The sequence below is a fragment of the Papio anubis genome, chromosome 1 (assembly GCF_008728515.1).
Source record: "Papio anubis isolate 15944 chromosome 1, Panubis1.0, whole genome shotgun sequence".
Lineage (NCBI taxonomy): Eukaryota > Metazoa > Chordata > Mammalia > Primates > Cercopithecidae > Papio > Papio anubis.
In genome coordinates this window covers 182,209,214-182,235,334 of record NC_044976.1, presented here as the reverse complement: position 1 = coordinate 182,235,334, position 26,121 = coordinate 182,209,214, and the positions used below count along the sequence as shown (strand labels likewise).

Below are 26,121 nucleotides of genomic sequence, written 5' to 3'. Positions count from 1 at the left end.
CACTGGAGACATGCAATAAATCTAGACAAACTCCCATGGCTATGCAGCTTACAGCCTAGTAAGGGAGACAGGCAAACAAACAGGTGGCACAGATATTTAAAGTTAATAAGTGCTCTGAAAGAAACATGCAGGTGGAGAGTGTAACTGTAGGTAGGGGTGGTAAGGGAACACTTTGGATGGTGTGGTCAAGAAAGGCCACTCTAAGGAAGTGACATTAACTTGAAGTCTGAAGAGTAAGAAGAACCCACTCCACGTGGGTTGCATGGAAGAAGAGCTTTCCAGGCAGCGTGAACTGCACGTGCAAAGGTCCTGAGATTGGATTGTCTGAGGAACAGAAAGGAGGCTTACATGGCCACCATGAAGTGATCAACAGAGATCAACGGGAAGATGGTGGTAGCAGACAGAAGTTACATCACATCAGGCTTCTAGGTCACAGCAGGGAGTTAGGATATTATTCTAGAAGCACCATGAGACCACTGACATAATCTTGAACTGATTAATAGTGTGGTGTTTTGGAAGCATAGAGAAGAGAAGTTCCCAAGAAAAACACGGTGAGTGCTATCAAACACTGACAAAATATTAAGGATGGAGTGAGATGTCGGGATGTGTCTACTATTAATAGATTTGCCAACATAAGAAAGTTGGTGACTTTGAGAATGGAGGGTAGAGATAGAAGCTTGATTATAATGGGTGGAATAATCAATGGGAAATGAGATGATGTTAGACAACTCCAGGGATTTTACTGTAAGTGGGCAGAAAAAGGAGACAGTAGCTGGAATATTATTGCACAGGTCAAATGAAATAGCACTGCTGATGTGCTGAGCCCAGTGCCTGTCACATAGTAAACACATCCCTATTCTTAATATTATGTTTCCTATCCTTAGTCCCTTGTTCAAAGTTCATTTTTTCCTAAAAATGTTTTCAAACTGTGATTATCTTGAGTCCTGGGAATGTACATGGTGACTCAGAGGGTCATCCACAGTTATGAATGACTGTATCTTTGGCCACTACAGACAAAAGTTACTTTTTCAGGAATTGTAAATGGAAGGGCTTTGTGTTTTAAGTGGCCTGTCAGAGTGCATTTGGTGCTGGCAGGACGCGGTGAGATGACAGCTCATTTCAGCCTGAAAGAGTGCTTTGTGGGTGCTGCCAGGCACATGACATCAGGCAGTAAGTGATCTGTCTCCTTTTTCTCTCTGGCACTTCTGTCCCAGCTTCATTTTGACCACAGCACAGATGTAAGAGCACCCAGTGAATTCGTGGTCTCCAGATGGGTCTTCTGGTACCTCCATATCTCCCTGTGATAATCTGGGAGGGTTGATGTTTGTGGGTTTGTGATTTGTTTTTGTCTTTTGTTTGCTCAGTGTCTGCCAAATAGACACATTTCCCCAGTTTTCACTGTTCAGGAGGACTTAAATGGTCAAAGATTAGCCACAGTGGCAAAATAATAAAGCTACTGGGATAATCTACAACCAAGGTAAACCAGCTACCCTAGCGGAAGGCAAAGAGGACTAAATGGTTTTTGTCCTGAAGTCGCTGCAGTGCCTTTCCTCAGAGTGCCAGCTCACTCCCCAAGACGTCAATACATGTTTGTGTCAAGACCTCAGCATAGGTACAGCATATAAGTCCTGTTAAAGCATCAGTGAACCCCAGCTTCTCAGTACATACATCTGTTTGTAGCTGGTTGATTAGCTATTGGTCTGGAAAGACAACATTTCTCTCATCTTCAAGGACACAGGATCAGAATGGACCCTTTTGTTTTTCTTCCTGCCAGCTGAAAGGCAGCATCCTGAGGCTTCTCTTCTTGGACTTCTTGCTTCTCAAAGTCCTCCTTTGTTGTTTCTCTAGAATAGTCTCTCTTTCCAAAGAAACTTGGTGTATATTGATAATATATCCCACGTATTTGTGACTTCAACCAGTCATTGCCTTGCATTGCCATATAGGTGTTCTATGTATGTGTTTTATTTTGCCAACTATAATTGTGAGCCCCTTAAACTTATTTGAATTCCCCTCAGTTAGGTACATAATATAGACACTCTGTAAATATTTTTGAATTAGTTTTAATACATTGTTCTACCCTCAAGGAGCTTAAGAGTTTCACTGGGGAAGCAAGGGATATCCAGGTGAAACAGGTCAATAACGGAGCAAAGCAATAATAATTCAGTGCCAAATGTGGAAATGTAGACCCAAGAGGTACAATGCTAAGGATGTCAGAGGAAAATCACCAAGCCGGGCCATTCTGAGAAGGCTCCTAGTTGCCTGTAACAGTTGTTACTTGTTCTAAGAGAATAAGTAGCTGCTTTCAGAGTTGGTCTGGTTTTACAAATGAATCTATCAGAGTAGCATTACTGCAATTGTCATTTTGTCCTTTGCATACTGATATCTCTGCTTCCTCAAAGGGGTTTATTGTACAGACAAGCCCAGCTCCTGGCCCCTAGAAATACCACAGTAAAGTTTACTTCTGTCCTCTTTTTCCACTCTCCAAAGCCCTTTCATCATTCGTATTTTTTTTAAAAAACTTCTGTTTCCATGAAAAGATTTATCTTTATGGTTCAGCTCTCTAAAAGAAAGAGCTGATAGCATGAGAATGGGCATAGCGAGGATTCATATGCCTTCCTGCATTGCTTTCTGGGGGCTGCACTTGTGCTTTTAATCCTGCTGCTGTCAAGCTCCATTAGGAGATTTGAGCATCAGCCTCCTACCTTTGGGGCCTGGCCTTCCATCAGCCCTGGCAGAAATGAGGACGGTGTTTGAGATGGGTAATCAAAAAGAAAGACAGGTTAGATATCCCAAAGAGCCCCACCTTAATTCACTATCCTGATGGCTGAGTCACCTTACACATCACACAGGGGCATTTATCCTCCTATTTGCAAGCACTGAGTCCCATTAGGGGAAGCCATCCGAATGCCATGTGCTGGCATCCATACAGTGATTTCAAACAGCAGAAGATGAAGGCTAAGAAATGATTTCCTCTTTCTGGGAATGTAGACCAGTGCAGAAGGAGGAGAACCCCCGACCCCCGTCCAAGGAAGCAAAATCATTCAGATCAATCCTGGTGGTCATGGAGTGACAGGTGGTACAGCCTTCACACCTGGCCCCTTTCGTAGCTTCGGTGAGTCAGAAGCAACACTTAGACTCTTGCCTTAGGGGACTGGCAGTAAGTTTCTTGGAAAGAAAAGGCCCCCTAAGTGACACCCCCTTTCTCTGCATTTGATATAGAGTAGAAACCAGTGCCATGGGAAGACTCAGAAGGAGGTGTTTGTGTCTCTAGCTGAAATTAGTGCCTTTGTTGTCATCTGTAGAAAATACTAAGTGCTCAGCTATGCAAGTTATTGCGCTGGATCTAAAACCAGAATCTATATATTTTTTGTGAGCTCTTAAAGCTCTTTTCTTAAAACTATTTTTATGTGCAAAAAAGCACTCTTTTATGTACAAAATAGCTTTTTTCTTAAGGTTCTTTTTGTGGAAAAAGGCACTAATTTGCATTCAGCAAATCTTGAAAACTTCATGAGCAACAACAATAAATAGATGGCACCTAAAGCTCAGAATCAGTGTTGGTAGGAAAACAATGGGAACAATTATGAGTGCCCATTCTATCTGGCTCCCACAGCTAATTGTTAGAGTAAATGCTTTTCCTTTTAGGGAAGTCCGAGGTTTGCACAGAGGTTTCTTTGCTGAGCCGGGTACTTACTTTGGAATTTTTATTTATTTTTTATTTAATAATTGTTATTTAATTTGGAATTTACATGAATTTGTGAAAGAAAAAGTTATATATCAGCACCTACAATTAATTTTTGGTGATACAAACCTGACACATTTTTTGAAAAGGTTAATTGTGCTTTCTTTGTTAGGTTAAAGCAAAGATTTTTCTAGGATTGTGCATACAGTCAGGGGACAAATATATTTTATATTGGAGGGTTAAAACAAATTGAGACAGGATGACCTGGGAAGAGAGAAGGTATATAGATTTATGAGGTAATATACCATGAAAAGCTACAAACGTGAGTTTGGATGTGGAGTAGCAGAGGAGGAAGTGAAATAGCTGCAAATGGCCAGATGACAGCCAACAAACCATTTCTGATGTGAGAGCCTCAGAGAGCAATACTGATTTCAGTACAAGGATTTAGGGTTCTTCTCTAGATAGCGATCATAACAGTACTGAAAGCAACTGGAATGAAATTTCCACAGGAAATCGAGCAGTTTGCTCTACAAGGCATGAAATATGAACCAACAAGTAAATTTATGTGGCAGATTTTTAACTATAACTTCTAGTATAGGGAGAAAATATTGACTTGTGATGCCCACCTTGAGCTAAATACACAATGCTCGGGACTGAGGCCATCCTGGCAGAACTAAGCAGTGCCAAACTGCAGGGTTTGGAACAGCCCCTCATGACTCCCTTGTGTCTTCATGTAGTCTGTTTGTTACTAGAATACCATTTTTCTCCCTTGTGCTCATTTACCTGTTTATAAATACACTACATAAAATCATATTTACAAAGGGCAAATGTTACATCACTATAAAAGGCAAATATTACATCATTGTAGAGGGCAAATAGTACATGCTTGAAAGCAAAGTGAGACCACAGTGCCAACAACCAAGTTCTAGGTCTATTCAGACCTTTCTGCATAATCTTGAGTCAGCCACCTATATACTCCATCCCCATGTGCAAAATGGGCTGATAATCCCAGTTCTCATAAACCCACAGAAGGTCCCAACCATGTGAATTAATTGTCGAATATGGTATTGTGTTGAGAAAGATAAGTATGTGAAGCTTGCCTATTTCTGGTAGCTAAAAACAGACCAAAGGCCAAAACATTCTATTTTGTTAAATCATTCTTCTTTGATTTAAAGTTTTAACAGCAATTGCAGGAATCACTTACAGAGGTTTCAAATCTGAGGAAGAAATTGCTCCTTACTCATTTACTAAATTACCTCATAGCTGTTTTGTGACTTTTTGTTCCAGAACAGATTCATCCTTAAGTATCTTCTGGTGACCCATGTCAAAACGGAAATTGGATGTGAACTTCATTTTATATGCGAACGTAGATGCTCTAAAGCGCTTTGGTGCTGGGTGAAACTTTCCTCCGTGTGGGCACTGTTACTGTGTCCCCACAGAACCACGCATGTTTTTGACCCTCAGTTTGCTGTACCAATTACTTTAACTCAGTTATGACGAAGTACTTCATCGTGGTTATAATACTTTTCAGCGCACTGGTTTTTGTTTGTTTGTTTGTTTTTTGCTTTGTTTTATTTTGGAGATGGAGTCTCGCTCTGTCACCCAGGCTGGAGTGCAGTGGCACAAATCTCGGCTCACTACAACCTCTGCCTCCTGGGTTCAAGTGATTCTCCTGTCTCAGCCTCCCGAGTAGCTGGGACTACAGGCGCCTGCCACCACGTCTGGCTAATTTTGTATTTTTAGTAAAGATGAGGTTTTACCATGTTGGGCAGGTTGGTCTTGAACTCCTGACCTTGTGATCCTCCCACCTCGGCCTCCCAAAGTGCTGGGATTACAGGCGTGAGCCACAAGGCCCGGCCAGCACATTGCTTTTGAATGTGTAATATTCATACCCTCCCAAGATAAGGGACTGAACACATTGGATCTTGAGAGCAGCTGTACTGGTTATAAATGATTGTTTAGGTGGGGTGCGGTGGCTCACGCCTGCAATCCCAGCGCTTTGGGAGGCTGAGGTGGGTGAATCACTTGAGCTCAAGAGTTGGGACCAACTTGGGCAGCATGGCGAAACCCTGTCCTACTAAAAATACAAAAATTAGCCAGGCATGGTGGTACGTGCCTGTAATACCAGCTACACGGGAGGCTTGAGGCAGGAGAATCGCTTGAACCCAGGAGGTGGAGGTTTGCAGTGAGCTGAGATCGCACCACTGCACTCCAGCCTGGGCAAGAGAGTGAGACTCTGTCTCAAAAAAAAAAAAAAAAAGAGAGAGAGAGATTGTTTACATGATTGTTAATCTCATGCATCAGCAGTTCTGGAGATGAGGGCAGGTGACAAGAGCCATGAGAGAGGATGTGGACAGAGACCTGCTCAGAAAGGCCACCTACAGAGTGGAAGTAAAAAGGGATTCTTGGCTGGTAATGTGAATATGAAGCACATACCGAGGAGGCAGGGACCAGGACAACTCTCAATATTTTTTAAAGCTATCATGTATTGCATTCTCACTATGCTTATGGCATGGGGCCTAGCATCCTCCACATGTATAGCCTTAATAGGTAGGGAGTATTTCTTTCCCATTTTGCAACTGAGGGACTAAGGCTTAGAAAGATGAAATAGCTTTCCTGAGAAAGGATCCAAACCCAGTTTGTCTGATTATAAGGTTCAAGCTGTTAATCATTTGCCTATTGACCATATTATCTGTTTTTGCAGTATGATTATTTGAAATGCAAATTAAATAATTCCTGGTTCCCAAGAAATGACTATAAAACACAAAATCTTGTCTCAAGAGAGGATAGATGCTTCACTTGTATTAGGGAGACCAGGAAAGGGAGGAAATTGTGAAAAACATGTAAAGCTAAATAAACTTAAATACAAGATAAAATTGAGAACTTCACAGAGGTAGCATGCTCTGTTCATTACATAATCGATGAGACCTTACCAGAATCCTAATTCCAAGGCCTTGTGAGACAGTGATGCTCCCCTTATCCCCCATAATTTATGGGAGGTCTCAGAACCCAGCCCTCAAATTTCTGTCTCTGTGCTCCTGTATCCACACGTGCTACCTCTCTTCTGACCCACTTCAAAACAAGCACAAAGACAACTCTCTTCACCTGGTCCCACACCGCCACAGATTCACTCACCACAGTGCATGCTCTTAGTAGAGAAACTCTGCTGAAGGCTTGGGGGAAGGTCACGGGAAGGGGTGACATGATAATGCTCAAAGTCTTCTCCCCATATCCCTGTATCCACTGTCGTCTTCTCTTCCTCCTTGTTCCTCCTATCCCAGGAATAACAAAATCTTCCTCTTGCCTCATGGAGAACAATTTTTTGAAAATCAATTTACCCCTAATTTTAGAAAGGTAAATTGGTGCATTCCTGTTTATTAGCACAACACACCCCAATAGTGTCTGGAGCAGCAAACACATCAATGTTTTTGCAGCAAAATGAATAAATATTGACACCAAGTGAGATGAATAAAGGCTTAAATAGCCTCGCTGTAGTTTCAGATTGGCCACCAAATCAGATCAACTCAGCTCAAATGTTGCACTCAACAGATCTTTTTTAAACTTTGACTATCAGAGATTTTTGAAATTCAAGTTGTAAATACGAGATTGTAGACCTGTATAGGAGAACACCACTGAGCCAGGCTTAATAATGTCGCTCCTGACTAGAGAAAGCTGTCATCTTAATCATTGACTAAACAAAACTTGACATCTTTAAAAGAAAAACTTGAATGCCGGATGGCAGACTTAGCCAAATGGAAGAAATTAAACTAATACTCCTTTTTCATATCTGTCTTAGTCTGTTCAGGCTGCCATAATAATACCATAGATTGGGTGGCTTATGAACAATAGAAATTTATTTCTCACCGTTCTGTAAGCTGGGAAGTCCTAAATCAAGGTAGCAGCAGGTTCTGTTTCTGGTGGAGGCCCACTTCCTGATTCATGGACGATTCCTTCTTGCTGTGTCCTCACATGCTGGATGGGACTAATGAGCTCCTCAGGAGTCTCTATTTTAAGGGTGCTAATCCCATTCACCTAATCACCTGCCAAAGGCCCCACCTCCAAATACTATCACCTTGGGGGTTAGAATTTCAACACAGAATTTAGGTAGGGGGTACATAAACATAAACATTCAGTCCATTGCAGTATTTCAGGAAGCTTCCACCAGATGAACCTGTCTTCAAGTAAAAAGAATCCCATGCCAACCAATTATACTGCCAACATAAAAATACATTGGAAGAAAGGACTGGGCTCGTCAGGTAAGAGAGCAAGAGCTGTTTCAATTGGCCAGTGAGACTAGGTTGACATTTGAGTTTTAGCCCATTCCTGTTATGTGATGTGGTCTCTGTCTGAATGGTCCTTTGAGTTTATGTTAAAAGTTAAAACAAAAAAAAGTTTACATTACATCTTACTTTGCTAGAATGCACCTGACAAAGCAAGGGGTGGGTAATTACGTTTTTCCTTGATGTAGCTCTGTAAATCTTTAGCAAAAAGGCAGTTTTCACTCAAAATAAGTCCCCCCAGATTAAACAACAACAATAACAACAGACAAGCAACTGATTTTATTTCTGAAAAAGCAGGTTAAATAATTCAAACCCATACTCCTGAAGGGCAAGCTAAAGATAACTAAAATGGTTGGATAAAATATGTTTAAAATCTTCCTAAAAGCATCAAAGAGCGAATACGTTAATAAGAAGTGACCAGCTTTAAGCCCCAAGAAAGGACAGAAATCAGAAGAAATGAGCCTTATATTAAGTGTCACTGGGGTTATTTGGTAATCATGGTTAGAGGTCAAAAGTTGGAGTTCATGGCTCACCAAAGGTATGAATGTTGCTAAACCACCTCCTGCTTTGAGTTGAAACCATAAAGGAGCTACATTCTGAGACAGGGTGGATGGGTAACAGAGCAGCACTCACACTTGGGTGTGGGCTGGATTTGGTGACTCGCTTTCAAAAGCAGGACACCTGCACTCCCATGTTCATTGCAGCATTATTCACAATAGCGAAAGTACCAAGTCTACACAATGGGAAAAGGAGAGTCTCTTCAATAATGGTGCTGGGAAAACTGGATAGCCACATGGAAAAGAATGAAATTGAACCCTTATCTTACACCATACACAAAATGTTAACTCAAAATGAATTAAAGGCTGAAGTATAAGACCTGAAACTATAAAACTCCTAGAAGAAAACACAGGGAAAAATCTTCTTGATACTGGTCTTGGCAATGATTTCTTGGATGTGACACTAAAAGCAAAGGTCACAAAAGCAAAAACAGACAAGTAGGACTACATTAAACTAAAAAGCTTCTACACAGCAAAGGAAACAATCAGTGGCATGAAAAGGTAACCTTGGAAAGAGAAAATATTTACAAACCATGTATTTGATAAGGGTTAATATCTAAACTATATAAGAAATTAATACAACTCAGTGACCAAAAAAAAAAAAAAAAAAAAATGGACAAAGAACCTGAATAAACATTTCTCCAAAGAAGGCATACAAATGGCCAAATGGTATATAAAAAAGTGTTCAACACACTAATCATCGGAGAAATGCAAATCAGAACTACATTGAGATATCACCTCAAACCTGTTAGGATGGCTGTACTCAAAAAGTCAAAAGGTGGGATGGGCGTAGTGGCTCACACCTGTAATCCCAGCGCTTTGGGAGGCCAAGGCGGGTAGATCACGAGGTCAGGAGTTCGAGACCAGCCTGGCTAAGATGGTGAAACCCCACCTCTACTAAAAATACAAAAAAAAATTTAGCTGGGCGCAGTGGCAGGTGCCTGTAATCCCAGCTACTCAGGAGTCTGATGCAGGAGAATTGCTTGAACCCAAACCCAGGAGGCAGAGGTTGCAGTGAGCTGAGATTGTGCCACTGCACTCTAGCCTGGGTGACAGAGCAAGACTCAGTCTCAAAAAAAAAAAAAAAAGTCAAAAGGTAACAAGTATCAGCAATGCTGTGGAGAAATTGGAACCCTTGTACATTGTTGGTTGGAATGTAAAATAGTATAGCTGCTGTGGTAATAGTATGAAATTTCCTCATACTATTTTTTGAGGAAAAAATTTAAAATTGAAAACCATATGATCCAGTAATCCCACTTCTGATATATATCTAAAAAATCAGTATCTCAAAGAGACATCTACACCCGCATGTTCATTGCAGCATTATTCACAATAGCCAAGATATGGAAACAACCCAAATGTCCACTGACATGTATGGAGAAAAATGTATGGTATATAAATACAATGAAATATTATTCACCCTTATAAAAGAAGGAAATCCTGCTATTTGTGACAACATGGATGAACCTGAGGGAGATGATGCTAAGTGAAAATAAGCCTGTTAGAAGAGGAAAAATATTGCATAATTCTACTTATATAAGGTATCTAAAATAGTCATTCACAGAAGCAGAGAATAAATAGTGGTTTCCAAGTAGCTGGGAGAAAGGAGGAAATGAAGAGTTGTTGTTCAACGGCTGTACAGTTTCAGTTATATAAGATGAATAAATGGCAGAGATCTGCCATACAGCATAATGCCTATAGTTAACAATGCTGGACTGTGCACTTAGAAGTTTGTTCAGAGGGTAGATCTCATGTTAAGTGTTCTTACAACAACAAACACCTCATCAAAAAAGACCAAAAAGCAAAGAGATACAAGGAAACTTTTAGAGGTGATGACTATGTGTATCGCCTTGATTTGTAGTGAGGGTTTCACAGTATGTACATATGTCCAAACTCATTAGATTGAATACTTTAAATAGGTGCAGTTTACATGGATGAGCTTGGAGGACATTAGGTTAAGTTAAATAAGCCAGGCACAGAGTGATAAATCTGCAAGTTCTCAGCACATGTGGAATCTATAAAAGTTGGTATCATAGAAGTGAAGAGGAAGGGAAGGGGAATAGGGAGAGGGGTGACCAAAGGCTGATTAACAGATACAAAAGTACAGCTAAATAGAAGGCATAAATTCCAGTGCTCTGTAGCACTGGATGAGTGCTATTTAGGGTGAGAATTAATTGTATATTTTCAAATAGCTAGAGGAGTAGATTTTGAATGTTCCCAACACAAAGAAATGATAAATGTGTGAGGTGATGTATTTGCTAATGACCCTGATTTGATCATTGCGCATTATATACTTGTATCAAAATATCACATTGTACTCCATGAATACATACAATTATTACATGTCAATTTAAAATAATAATAAAAGCAAAAAGTCATAAAAATATGTAGTTTTTATATATCAATTATACCTCAATAAAGTTGTGTTTAAAAAATCTAAAAACCAAGAATTTAGCACTATGTGAAAAGATTTATACACTTTGACCAAGTAGGCTTTCTTCCAGGAATGCAAGGCTGGTTCAACTTTCAAAAATCAATGCGATTCACCATATTAAAAGGCTAAAAAAAGAAAAAAAAACATATGATTATATAAACTAATGTAAAACATTTGACAAAATTCAACACCCATTTATGACAAAATTCTCAGAAAAAACAGAAATAGAAGGCAAACTAGACACCTATAGCTAATCTATAATTAATCATGAAAGACTGAATGCTTTCCTCCTAATTTATATCAAAATATCAGTGAGAATTTTTGTATTAATAGATATAGAGGAGATGATTCTAATATTTAAACAGAAAGGCAAAGGAACTAGAAGAGCCAAAACAATATTGAATAGAAAGAATAAAGTGGGCGGAATCAGTCTATCTGATTTCAAGATTTATTATATAGCTTCAGTAATCAAGACTGTATGGTATTGGTGGAAAGACAGACACATAGATCAATGGAATGGAATAGAGAATCCAAAAATAGACCCACACAAATATGCCCAGCTGATTCTTGACAAAGGTGCAAGAGCAATTAAATGGCAGACAAATAGCCTTATTAACAAATGGTGCCAGAGCAATTGGACCTTCTTAGGCAAGAAATAAAGAAAAAGGAGAAGAAGGAGAAGAAGCAGAAGAAGCAGAAGCAGAAGCAGAAGCAGAAGAAGAAGAAGAAGAAGCTCAACCTAGATCTCACATCTTATACAAAAATTAACTTATGATGGATTACCAACAGAATGTGAAACAGAAAAAAAAATAGGAGAAAACCTTTGGAATTTAGGGCTAGCCAGAAAGTTCTTAGTCTTGACACCAACAGCATGCTCCATAATAGAAAAAATAGTAAAATTAGACCTTATCAAAATTTAAAAATTTCTTTACAAAGTGCGTGTAAAGAGGATGAAAAGACTGGGGGAAAATATTTGCAAGCCACAGATCTGAAAAAGGACCAGGATCTCGACCAAGCTTGTCCAACTCATGGTGCACTGGCCACAAGCCTCCCAGGATGGTTTTGAATGCGGCCCAACACAAATTTGTAAACTTTCTTAAAACATCATGAGAATTGTTTTGTGATTTTTTAAGCTCATCAGCTATTGTTAGTGTTTTTTTTATTTTATATTTTATATGTGGCCCAAGACAATTCTTCTTCCAATGTGGCCCAGAGAAGCCAAAAGACTGGACACCCCTTATCTAGACTATAGAGAACTCTGAAAACTCAACAACCAATAAAACAAAACAATCCAATTAGCAAATGGCCAAAAGACATAAACAGAGATTTCACCAAAGATAGCATATAGATGGAAATAAAGATGGCAAGTAAGCACAAGCACCTGAAAAGACGTCCGACATCAGTAGCCATTAGAGGAATGGAATTTGAAACCACAATGACACATCACTATACATGTATAAGAATGGGTTAAAATTTTAAAATATTGACAACACCAAATCCTGCCAAGGATGTGGAGAAACTGGATCATTCATACGTTCCTCGTTGGGATGTAAAATGGTACAACTACTCTGGAAAACAGGATGGCAGTCTCTTTAACAACTAAGCATGTGATTACTATATGATCTAGCGATAGTTGTCCTGGGCATTCACCCTACAAACTAGCAATAGTTCTCCCAGAGAGAACTATTTCATATCTCTCAGAGATATGAAAATGTATGCTCACTTGAAAACCTGTATACAAATGTTATGCCAACTTTATTTGGTGGTTGTTGTTGTTGTTGAGACAAGGTCTTGCTCTGTTCTCCCAAGCTGAAGTGCAGTGGTTCAATTATAGCTTACTGCAGCCTCCAACTCCTGGGCTCAAGGGATCCTCCCCCTTTAGCCTCCTGTGTACTTGGGACTACAGGTGTGTGCAGCCACATCCAGCTAATTTTTAAAATTTTTATGTAGAGACAGGGTCTCACTATGTTGCCTAGCCAGTCTGGAACTACCGGGCTCAAGCGATCCTCCCACCTGAGCCAACTTAATTTGTGATACCCGCAAAACTGGAGGAAAACCCCCTAAATGTCCTTCATTAGGTGAATGGTTAAACAAGCTGGTAATACATTCATACAACGAAATACTACTAAGAAAAAGGAACAAAGTATTGCTACAACAACCTGCAACTCGGGTTGCTGAGTGGGAAAAAATTCAAAAGGTTACATATTGATTCAAAAGGTTACAAATGATTTCATTTATATAACATTCTCGAAATCACAAAATTTTGGAAATGGGAAACAGATAAGTGGTTTCAAGAGGTTAGAGATGGGGAGGGGTGCACGGGGAAGCAGGTGTGGCTACAAAAGGATAATATGAGGGATCTTGTGGTGGTGGAAATGTTCTGTATCTTGACTGTGTCAATGTCAATATCCTAATTATGATATTTCACTATAGTTTTTGCAAGACATTACCAATGAGGGAAACTGGGTAAAGGGTACTTGGAATCTCTCTGTATTATTTCTTAAAATTGCCTGCAAATCTACAATTATCTGAAAATGAAAATTCTTATTTAAAAAGTGACTCTTGATCAAAAGACACCATTAAATGAGTAGAAGATACTTGCAGTCTCTAACTGACCAAGGCATGCAGCAGCTAGAATTTATAAACAGCTTTTTATGAATCAATAAGAAAAAGCCATCTCAAAAAAGTGGGCAAACATTTGAACAGGCACTCAGAAAACAGAAAATTCATATAGCCTATAAACACATGTAGAAGTGCCCAATTTCACTGGTAATTAGGGATATGAAACGAAGATCACAATGAGACACCATTACATCTCCGCCAGACTGACAAAAAATAAGAAGTCTAATAATATTACATTTTGGCAAGGATGCAGAGCAGTGGGAACTACCATACATCTCTGATGGGAGTGTAAATTTTGTGGCCACTTTGGAAAACAATTTGGCATGATCTAATAAAACTAAATATATGCATACCCTATAGTCCAGTAATTCCACTCCAAGGTATACATCCTAAAGATTACACTTGCATACCAGGAGATATATACAAAAATATTATTAGCAATAAAATTTGTAATAGCCCCAACTGGAAAAATCCAAATGTCTAAAAGTGCCAGAATGGACAAAGAAATTGTGATATGTCCATACAAGGGACTATTAAGTAGCAATGAAAATGAATGAACTACAACTACATGCCACAAAAGTAGATGACTCTTACAACCAAACAGAAGAAGAGGCCAGAAATACACAAAAATATGCATGCAATATTATTCAATTTATAGAAAGTTCAAAACCAAGCAAAACTAAACTGTAGTGGTTAGGGATACATTACAAATTGGTAGAAACTATAAGATATATAAGCAAGTAATTACCATAAAGTCAGGATAGTTGCTTTAGAGGGAAGGGAAGGACTTGTGGAAGGGAATTGGTGGGGCAGGAGAACCTCCTGGGTGATAGCAATGACCTGGGTGGTGTTTGGTTTATGATTCATTAGGCTATGAAGGTATGTTGTCTTCACTTTTCTGTGTTACAGTTTATAGCAAAATCACACGCCCTCTTCATATTTCATTGTTTTGCCTTTGAGATGACACATGAATGTGGCATGAGCCTTAACTGTGTGAGAAAAGACGGCACATGAAAATCTGAGCTCAAAATGTAAAAACCTGTGAGAAGAGTTAAGAGTACAAAGTGGAGTGTGCTGCAACAACAGTAGACTTGCTGGAATGATGAGGTGGTGGCTTGCCTTGGGATTTTTGTTTTTTAATAGTGCATTAGGAAAAATAAGGTTGCTCCAGGGGCTAAATTTCTTACTCTCCTTTAGAAGTTGGACCTAGGCTGACGGTCCCCAGTTTTTAAATGTTTTGGAGTTTTCTCTTTTTGTTTTTCAAATTGATTCCCTGATCAGCTTTGCCTTGAATTCCCCTGCCTAAGAAGAGAGGAGAACTGTTGATGTAGTGGGAACCCTCCCTCCTCGAACATTAACTGGGTTGACCCCACCCCTCTCTTCAGTCCAAATCAAGATCGGAAAGCAGGATCGGAAAGCAGGCTGTCTTCAGTCCAATCAAGATCGGAAAGCAGGATCAAGAGAAAGATGATCAGACCGGAACAGGTAAACGTTCCATACAGAGATGCTTCGGAAGTGCGGAGAAGTGAACAGTTTATCCCCTCTCAGGCCGTCATGTTGTCTCAGCAGACGCTCTGAATTACTGATGTCAGAACTTATTGACTGGGGTACAGCACACAAGCAACTCGTAGAGTTTTAAGACATTAAAAGACGGTGATTTCAGACAAGAAATCTAGCGCACCATTCAGGTTTCTCCTCGGGTCGAATTGCTTCTCTCCCTTCCTGCCTCTTCCTGCCAGACCTCACCGTCACAGCTCTAATCACACCCTGACTGATCTGATCCCGCCCTGCCACGAGGCCCGGGTACCCCTCAGCGGCGGGGACATCCAGGTGTCCTTGGATTTCCAGGGCACAGTCCGGGCCGGAAACAGGAACACAGAGGAGCCCTTTGGGAGGCTCGAGGCAGTCTCTTCCCAGTGGATAGCGACACACCCTGGTCCCTAAGATTCTCCCGTTCTCCGAATTTTCCGTGCTGGACCCGATCTGTAGCGCGCAAAGTCCCCTGTACTGAGGCATTCCCAGGACGCCCGCCTCCCGAGTTTACATTTCTTAGGCAAAAGGGCGGCGGAGCTGAGGAGGGGTGTTTGGAAGGCGCCCGTTGAGCTGTTTCACTGCGTGGCTTCACTTGGCCCGCGTGCATCAGCCTCTCTGGCGGGGATTCTTCCCGGACTCCGGCCAGCGCCAATCAGGTCGCGCGGTACCTGCCCCCAGCCCTGGCCACCTGGAGGGGCGATGAGGCTCCACGCCCGGAGCAGGGCAGTCTTCGGAGCGCTGGGGAGGCCGCGGAGCCTCACGTGTGCCGCCCCAGCCGCAGGCGCCCGGAAGGACGCGCGCCGACCCCGTGGGAGCCAACGCGGGAGTCGCAGCCGGAGCGGAGCTGCTCAGCCGCGGTAACGGATCGGGGCCTCCATCGCGCAGGGGAGCGAGCGGAGGGACGGGGCGCGGGAGGGTGGAGGAGCCGCGGGGCTTGGGCTCAGCGCCCGGACGTGTCGACCACCGCGTACTTTCGAGGGCGCCGCAACACCCGGGTAAGCGCGCCCCGGCTGCCTCCCTCTGCCGACCCCGCCGCCTTCAGCATAGCAGTTCCCGACTGGGTCTGGGTCTGCACCTGGCTCTGCCTCTCCGAGGGGGGCGGCGGCTCGGGGGCATCTCCGGCCTCGTGGCCAGACCGCGAGTGGTGGTGCCCGCGCCTCGGGGCCAGACTCGCCGGGTCCCTGCCCCCGGGCCGTGCCGAAGGCGCTCTACTCAGCGTTTCTGCGTCGACTGGCTTCTCTGCGCCTTCAGCCCGGCCAGACCTCAACGCGGACCCCGCCGCTGCTGCTGCGCCTCGAGCCCGCTGCCACCCGGGGAGCATGAGGCCGGGGCAGAGGACCCGGGGAGGGTGGGGGCCGGGCCGGCGGGGTCTGTCGGGCCAATGCGCCGCCGTCGGTCTGTGTGTCCGGATTCGTGCCGGCAACTCTGGGCAGCCTTGCGACCGCTTCTCGGTTTGCCGGTGATTTTTCCGAAGTTTTACAAAATAAAGAGGGTGAAGTGCCTTCGCGGCGCGGCGTGGGCATGCAGGCGGCAGGGCCTGTGGGAGCCGGCGTCTCGGCCAGCGAGTCGGGGGCCAGGACGGCGGGGGTGAGACGGGGAAGCCCAACTTGCCCGTGGGGCCGCGGTGCGCTTGCCCTCGAGGCCCCAGAGCGGGCGACCGCACCCCGATCCCGGAGAGCCCTGCGCGCTGGAGGAGCCGGCCACACCGAAGCCTCTGCTCCGCGGCCCAGAGGAGGGCCTGGCCAAGCAGAGAGCAGAGCGGGCAAACAGAAGGCAGTGTGGGGACGAGGCCCGCATTGGGCTGCTGGGGCCCTGCCGCCCTGCCTGGCCGGGGTGGGGCGGGTGGAGACCGAGAGCCGGCGCGCCGCGGCCCTGAGTGGGTGGCATCCTAGTTCTCTGCGGCTCCAAAAGGCCGCGAGGGACGGCAGGGGTACAGATCTGTTCCCTCGGTCAGCGCCCTTTGGCTGACACACACCAGCCGTGTTTTCCTGTCACACTGGGGGTTCCTTTCCTCTGAGTAGAACTGTGGGGCCCTGGAAGTTTGCTCGTCCTGGCAAGTTTGACGTGACGGGGATGCAGTCATCCAACCTGCAGGCGGAGGCCCGCAGGCACTTCCTCCTGTCCTTTCGCCCACCTGGACCCTCCCCCAGAGGGCCCCATCCTGAGATTCTGAGGGGCCCGCAGCGTGGCTGGCAGGGCCGACGTCTGCGCAGTTGCATCTGTGCCCTGCTTGGTCCTCCAGCAGCCGAGCCAGACACATGTTTTATGTCGTGTGGGAGACAAACAATGACTGCGGACTTCAGTCCCGCATGTTCGCTTTGCCTAAGATTCGCTGGGGTCTGTGTCCTGAGGGGAAAGGCAGTTTTCCTTCTGTCCTAATGAAACACTTGCATGTAACGGACGTTCAGACCCTGAAAGAGGTGGACCCAGGGGAAGGAACAGTAAAGGTACATGCTCTGGAAACCGATTTTCTCCGCCTTCTCTAGGGAGGTTCCAGCTCCCATGCCTAAGAGCATCTAAACCAGCAGGTACAGACAGGGTCATTTTGGCGTCCAGAGGGGAAGTAATGCGGAGGGTTCTGCTGGGGCATCAGGCAGATCGGCAGCGGCCCCTCCTCACAGTCCCCCGCTCTCCGGAGGAGCACGGCTGTCATTTCCACTATCCCGGGGATGCATGTGATAGGGCCGTGCCTGATTGGGAAAAGCCTGTGAAGTTCTTTTGAGGTGGGAGTGGGAGGGCCACAGGCCTGGATAGAAACCTGAGTTGGTATCGCTAGCATTCCTGCCAGGGCTAGTGATTTGCATTCAGTAACCTCATCAGGCATGCTGTTCTGTAAAGGCAGGGCGAGATGGGCTTGTGCAGATGAGAGCAGGTCCCTCTGTTTGGCCCAAGAATCTCTGTTTTTTTTCTCTAGCTTGCCGTCTGTAACTGGACATGACCCGGGCTTAGTTCAGGGAGTACCTCAGTCTGAGTGCAAACATCAGCTGGTAACAGGGGAGCCTGGCCCCAGCACAGTCCAATCCTCACCCAGAGGCCCACGCTGGGATTTTCCTGGTCTGCAAACTTTAGAAGGCTGAGGTGGGTGAGAGGAGGAGCTGGGAATCTTCTGGATGGCCACTTAACAAAAAAGTCATTTGGCTCTGGTAGGGCCATTCCAGGGTCTGTCCATTGTGAAAAGTGTCCTGGGGTTTAGAATCTGGCCTGGTGATTATTAACATTAATGAAAGTTGCTGCCATTTATTAAATACCTGCTATGTGCCAGACACAAGGTTTTGCAAAATTAGTATTATTTCCCCATTTTTCATTTGAGGAAACTGAGTTTGGGGGTAGGGTAAATGATTTGCCAAGATCATAAAGCTAGTTAATGGCAGAGCAGAGCTTGAAGCCCAGGTCTCTCTGGTTCCAAAGTCACTACTCCTTCCTCGGGGCCACTTTCTTCCAATTAAGAACAGACACACATGTGGTAGCCGGAAATCCGGAACTGTCGTGAATAAAGACTCTTACTTGTAGATCCAAGAGATATTTATAACCCCTTTAGACTCTAGACTTCAGAAAACGCTGGTCTGGTAAACAGGATATTCTTCCTTCTCTCTAGCACTCAAGGGTTTAACTCCTACACAAAGGACTAATTTCTTATTAAGTACAAATCTTTCGGCCGGGCGCGGTGGCTCAAGCCTGTAATCCCAGCACTTTGGGAGGCCGAGACGGGCGGATCACGAGGTCAGGAGATCGAGACCATCCTGGCTAACACAGTGAAACCCCGTCTCTACTAAAAAATACAAAAAAAATAGCCGGGCGAGGTGGCGGGCGCCTGTAGTCCCAGCTATAGGGAGGCTGAGGCAGGAGAATGGCGTAAACCTGGGAGGCGGAGCTTGCAGTGAGCTGAGATCCGGCCACTGCACTCCAGCCTGGGCGACAGTGCGAGACTCCCTCTCAAAAAAAAAAAAAAAATTACAAAAAAAAAAAAAAAAAAAGTACAAATCTTTCAACTAGCAAACATCAAAGAGAGAAACCATTGATGAGGTTGTAGAAAAACAGGGACTGCTGTTATGTTGCTGCTGGGAGAGTAAACTGGTACAACTTTGGAGGGCATTTTTGGAAACACTTGTCAAAATTATAAATGCCCATGCCATCTGACCTAGTGATTCCATTTTTAGGAACTGAACTTGCTGTTTTACTTGCTGTTATATTTGCATATGGGCACAAAGATATAGTACATTATAGCACTGTTCAACTGTTCAACCGTAACAGAACAACTTAGTCGAACTGTGAAAGAATAACTTACATGCTTATCAGAGGGGACTTGTTAAGTGTCTTATGGTACTTCCAGAGAGTCAAATAGTGTCCTATTCATTCATAGAAAAAGAATTAGTAAGTTTACTATATAACTGATATGGAATGATTTCCAAGATATATGGCTAAGTGGGAAAAAAACATGCCTAGAGTGTTTATAATATGCTGCTGCTCATGTTATACGAGAGGAAGAAGGAGAGTCGTAGGGTATTTGCTTGTCTATGTATAACTATAGACACAAAACGTAATCATACCTGTTGCCTCCAGGAAAAGTGGCCTGTAAACCCTTTTGTACCTTTTGAATTCTGAACCATGGGAATACATTAACTATTTCAAAATTCTCTTCATCTGTCCTGTGCCTGATATGTTCCCTCAAACACTTCTCCAGCTTAACAGTGTGGGGTGACATACCCCACCCCCTTCAGGTTGCTTGAGAGGTTCCCTTTGGATTAAAAGCCAAAGGGCTGTGAGACTGCACAGTGCCCATAGTATCTGGGCCATCCAGTATTCCTTTGAAATATGCAGAGTTGTACTGGAAAGCTGGGGAGAGGTGTCTTTGGACAGCAGGCTCTCTGAGCTGGGTAGGCAAGTTATCATCATACAACCTTGAAAACATCTGCAGAAATAGAAACCACCCCTCTCTCTATTGCCCTAATGTTCTCTTGTACAGAATAAAATGTCAGCGACTGTATAGCATTGGGTAAAGGAGCAAGAGGAACACTGTGACTGGACATCAGAGAGGGCAAAAGATATGTAGGAGGGCTATTTCTGGTGTTGCATTTGGACCTCAAAAAGGAGAAGAGAGAGATGCTTGGAAAAAAAAAAAAAGGTTTGACATTATCCTAGGGTCTAGGGCTGTATTGCCCCAGAGAAAGAAGGAAGATTTTATTGGCGCAGTTGGCACTGCATCAATCAGTGTGTTCTACATGCCCCTTTGAGCAATTCGTATCAGCACAGATGCCCGGCTCAGTTCCTCCTACTTCCAAGCACCCGTTTCTGCTGATCCCTCAGCCTGGAAGCCAATGGATACACAAAGGGGATGGGGGAGGTGTTAGATACTGCCTTTCTATTGGGGATGGGTGATGGGACAGGCTGTTGAATAGCAGAAGCAATGGAAGAAGGACTTGCTTCCAGCCCCAAAAGATGGGTCCTCCAACGCCATTAGGTGGAAAGCCTTCATTGAGAGCTTTCTATGTTTCAGTCACTCTGCTAAGCCTACACTATTTCACTGAATCTCTTTATCTCAGGTATATGTGAGAGCCCAGGCTCTTTGGTATCAAGCAGCATGTCTTTCTGCTCTCCCTTCGCTGACTTTTCCATTCTCTACGCAGTAAGCTGCAACACAGGCACAACTGCATCACATGGGTGCTTACAGACCCGGTTTCGGGTTATAACAGCATGTGGCTGAGCATTGCATGCTTTGATGGATAAGTTGAAATTTCTGCAGTATGGATAGATTTGTACAAGGCACAGTTCAGAAACAAAGCAGTCAGTGTTCTGGGTTTGGATTTCCATTTCTCTTATTTCTGTTTCTGTGTGTGCATTAGGGCTGGGGCTGAGTAGACTGTGCATGTGATGTTCCTAGGGAAAGGAGGAGGAGGAGGAGGAGGAGAAGGAAGGGGAAAGGGATAAAGGAGGGGGGAGGGGTAAGGGGAGGGGGAGAGGGAGGGGTAAGGGGAGGGGGAGGAGGAGGGGGAGGAGGAGGGGAGGGGGATAAAGGAGAGGGGGAGGAGTAAGGGGAGGGGGAGGGGGAGGAGGAGGAGTTGAGGGGGCGGGGCTTGTCATTGCTTTGGTCGAGACACCAGTGGTGTGGAAGGCTGTGAAGATGAGCTTGTGAGGCCCTGTATCTGCACCCAAGGAGAAAGGTCAGCAAGGTGGCCACTAAGCCCCAAGTCTGTCCTGGGAGTCTGTCTGTTGTTTGGGAAAAAAACAGCCTGAGAACTGAGAGTCTCTCTCATTGCAAACCTCCTCCCTCTCATTAGCCAGGGCTCACCTCTGACTCCGTTTCCACTTCAAAAGGAAACAGCTCTAATTTTCCCCAAATACATTCTGGAACTCTAAAGGCAGCTGCTTTTTCTTGTGCTGTGGTTGCCCACAGTGGTGGGAGCAAGAAGCTGGGTTGGGCTCTCAGGTGGGGCTGCCAGAACCCGGCAAGGAGAGGTAAAGTCAGAGAGCCCTACTAGTTAAAAAAAAAAAAAAAAATTCACCTTAGGCCAAAAAAAAAAAAAAAAAGATGTTTAGATAGTATACGAGTAGCTGAGGACCAGTTTAACCACATCGGATTCAGAAAATGTCTGTTGTCAAAGCCCTGAGAACACAGAAGGATGAGCAAGGCATGACCCCCAGGCTCAGGTTGCCCATGGGCAGTGCAGGAGAGCAACGTTCACATCACCAGCAGGACTCTGCAGACTAAAGAAGCAGACACTAAGTAGAGGAGCAAGTGACATGCTGTCAGGTGCACAGGGCTAAAGTGAAGCAGCACTGGCCCAAGGAACTCTGATAAATTAAGTCCGTCTTGGAGAAGGTGATTTTTGAACTGGGCCTTGAAGATAAAGTAGTGATTTTGATATATAAGCAGGGTGGAACTCAGACAACAGGTTGAGCAAAGACACAGGGTTACAGTAGAATACAGAGTGTTTTAAAAAGCCTTAGTAATTCATCATTTACCCAACTTCTGCCACAGACATAATACATGTCATTTTTAATTACTTGTAGCATGAAACGTTTACATCCCCATAAAATAGTCAACTATGATTTTTCATGTGTGTGGTAAAATCAACAGGTATTGACAACAGACATGTGAAATCAACATTTCTGTTGTATTTCAATATCCAGCTACTGTGTCACTATGACTATTTCAGTGGGAAGGTAGCAGAGCACTGGAGTAAGAGTGCTGGTGATGAGGATTTGAGTTCTGCCTCAGCATTTTATTTGTTTATTCACTCATTCATCTACTCCTGCATTCCACAAATATGATCTTTGTGCCTGGACCAAGTGGAGGGCTGATTATGGAGAGAGAGAGAAAAGGAAAAGCATAGTCTCCGTACCCTTCAGGGACTCACAATACATGGAAGAGATCACAGAAGAAGGTGGTAACCATCATAAAAGCAGGGATAAGGGGCTGTGGGAAAACCTAGTATGTGCTCAATAAATAGTGGTGGCCAAAATGAATAAACAGCGTAATAAGCAATAGCACATACCACCAAGAAAATGAATCAGAAGACTAAAAAAAAATTCTCTGGATTTGGCCAGTGGGTCTCAAAAACTTGTTTATGTCATAAAACCCATGGAAACCGTGGGACTCTTTGGAGAATACCATGAATTATTGGTATATTAAAATAACTAAAAATAGGCCGGGCATGGTGGCCTATGCCTGTAATCCCAGCACTTTGGGAGGCCGAGGCAGGCGGATTGCCTGAGGTCAGGAGTTCAAGACCAGTTTGACCAACATGGTGAAATCCCATCTCTACTAAAAATACAAAAAAATTAGCTGGGCGTGGTGGCGGGCATCTGTAATCCCAGCTACTCGGGAGGCTGAGGCAGGAGAATGGCGTGAACCCGGGAGGTGGAGCTTGCAGTGAATAGAGATCATGACACTGCACTCCAGCCTGGGCAACAGAGTGAGACGCCATCAAAAATAGATAAATAAATAAAAATAACTGAAAATAAAATTTTGAGTTAAATCGAAGAACGCAGGTACCAAGTGTTAAGAAAACTTCATGAAACAAAAGCTTTACATTGAGAATATTCTATCAGCTTATTTATTGTCTATGAACTGGGGAAAGACTGCCAGGGTTCTATTTTAATGCAGGAAACCCTCAGTCCAGCTGGTAGAACACCAGGGCTCCACAGAAGCACAGTTTGGGCAGTCAGAAGGTTGTTGGTGACTTATCAAGGACAATATCAGTGGAGTAGCGAGGCCAGAAGCTAGAGAGGGCTGGGGCTGAAAAGGGAGGATTTCATTCTTAAGATGTCAGCAAGTGTTTACTGAATGTCACTGGAGATACAATGTTGGAGGCAGGGGGATAGGAGGAGACAGCCAAAATCCCTATCCTCATGAAGCTTGAAGTCATTCAGGGGAAACAAATTTGTCACAAAACAAATATAAAGTAACACTGTGATAAAAGCTATAAAGTGGAGGTGCATTGTATTATAAGAGTGTTTATTAGAAGGCCTGGGGCCATTCAGGAAGGAGCTGGAAGTCATCCTGAGGAAGTGATGATTGAGCTAAAACCTGAAGAATAAGTAGGAGCTAAGGAGGTGAGATGAGTTTGGGAGATGGGAGAGGATATTCCTGGAATGGGCAGAGAACATGGCTAGAGAGAATATGGCATTTTGAGGCCAGTAGAATTAGGGTTCAGAGAATGAGAGGGGAAATCATACAACATGAGTGGAAGAGGTAGGAAAGGGTTAAACATACCTCATCTCATCAGCCACATTAAGGATTTTGAGGTTGATTCTAAAGCAAGGGGTAGTCACTGAAGTACCTGAGCAGTAAGATGACAGTCAGATTTTCTATTTCAAAAAGGCCACTTTGGCTGTATAATTGAACAGTTTATTTGAGGTGGTCATGAGAAGATCCAGGGAAACCTGTTAGGAGACTCCTGATGTAGTCCAGGCAAAAAGTGACAGTTGTTTAGACTGGAAAGTTTGTAGTGGAGATGCAGAGACATAGATGTGAGAAGTTTGAGATGGTAAAACGGAGAGGAAGTGAGGGTTTGGATGTGAGAGTTGGGAGAGAGAAGGGTGTGGAGGATGAGTACCGGACTTCCAGCTTTGTGCCAGTGGATGGTGATGCCATTTCCTAAGACAGGAAACAGTGGTAAAGAACCAGGCTTTGGGGCAAACATCGTGAGTGAGTCTCAGTCAGGAGACTTTGAACCATCTGAGTGGATGGGTCAAAGGGACAGGTGGATATACAGGCAGGAGTTTGGAGGAGAGGTCCAGGCAGGAGCTATGCCTCTGTTAGTCATCAACATCTAGGGGTAATTGAAACCATGGCATGGATGAGACTGCCTAGGGAGAGAGGGTGGGCTTAGAAGAGAAGGCTTGGAATTAAACCTCAAGTAGAAGAGGATGGTCCTGAAAAGGAGGCAGAGAAGGATGAACCAGAGAGATCAAAGAAAAACCAAGAGTGAGAAATGTCATGAAAGCCAAGGGCAGAGTATTTCCTGAAGAAGAGAAGAGAAAGCATAGGTGCTGCTGAGGAGCCAATTAAGATGAGGACCTAAAAAGGTCCACTGGCTGTAGGAAAAGAGATTGTAGGTTGTTTAAGCAAGAGGTCAGTGATGTGGAGATCAAAAGCCAGATGTAATTGGTGGAGGAGAAAATGGAAGGTGAGAAATGGAAACTGCACATATAAATAAGTCTTTCCAGAGGTTCGCTGTGAAAGTCAGAGAGAAAGAGGGTGATTTTGTTAGTTTTAATGACAGAATTGAGGACCTTTAAAAGCCAGTGTATTCTCTAGCAAGCAGACTCAAAAAAGAAGGGGGAAAAAAAGCCAGTGTAGAGACCATAGCTAACATCATACTCAATGATGAAAAACTGAAAGCTTTTCCTCTAAGATCAAGAACAAGACCTGGAAGAAATTAAAGAAGACATAAACAAATGGAAAAACATCCTGTGTTCATAGATTGGAAGATTTAGTATTGTTATAATGTCCATACTATCCAAAGTAATCTACAGATACAATGCCATCCCTATCAAAATCCCGACGGCATTTTTAATAGAAATAAAAAGCCCTCAAATTCATATGGAACCACAAAAGACCCAAAAGAGTCAAAATCTTGAAAAAGAAGGAAAAGCTGGAGGCATCACACTGCCTGATTTCAAAATATATTATAAAACTACAGTAATTAAAACAGTATGGTACTGATATAAAGACAGACATATAGATTAATGGAACAGAATAAAGAGTTCACAAATAAATCCACATGTACAGTCAACTGATCTTTGACAAGAGTGCCAAGAGTACACAAAGTGGAAAGGATAGTCTCTTCAACAAATAGTGTTAGCAAAAGTGGATATCCCCATACAAAAGAATAAGATTGGACCCCTATCTTACATCATACACAAAAAATCAATTCAAAATTAATTAAAAACTTAAACATAAGAACTGAAATTGTAAAACTTCCAGAAGAAAACATGGGGGAAAGCTTCATGACATTAGCCTTGGTAGTGATTTCATGGCTATGAAAAGCACAGGCCACAAAAGCAAAAATGGACATGTGGGATTACATCAACTATAAAAGCTTTTGTACAGAAAAAAAAAATCAATAGAGTGAAAAGGCAACCTATAGAATGGGAGGAAATATTTGCAAACTGTACATCTGATGAGGGGTTAATTTCCAAAATATATAAGGAACTCATAAAATTCAATAGCAAAACACAAGCCATTTTTTAAATAGGCTGAAGACTTTGATAGATATTTCTTCAAAGAAGACATACAAATGGCCAACAGCATGTGAAAAGATTCCCCAAATCACTAATTTTCGGAGAAAGTAAATCAAAACCACAATGAGATATTATCTTACACCTGTTGGGATGGCAATTATCAAAGTATAAAACAATAAGAGTTGGTGAGGATGTGGAGAAACTGAAACTCTTGTGCATTGTTGGTGGGGGGCAGGGGTGTAAAATGGTGCAGCCACTATGGACAGCAATATGGAGGTTTCTCAAAAAATTAAATAATATTATACTAAGTGAAATAAGCCAATCACAGAA

At 43.4% G+C, this 26,121-nt stretch overlaps 1 protein-coding gene across 3 annotated transcripts in view; it reads left to right on the top strand.

The window, feature by feature from the left end:
* Positions 1-14,611: 14,611 nt before the first annotated feature.
* The window catches only part of FAM163A (family with sequence similarity 163 member A), a 72,015-nt gene continuing 60,505 nt past the window's right edge, over positions 14,612-26,121 (top strand). For 2 of the 3 annotated variants that reach the window (XM_021930016.2, XM_009192380.4), the window contains exon 1: positions 14,612-15,962. The gene's annotated coding sequence lies outside the window, so the exon portion shown is untranslated. Of the gene's footprint in view, positions 15,963-16,038; positions 16,101-26,121 lie in introns of those variants that run through there. The other variant, XM_021930009.2, reaches the window with a different exon arrangement.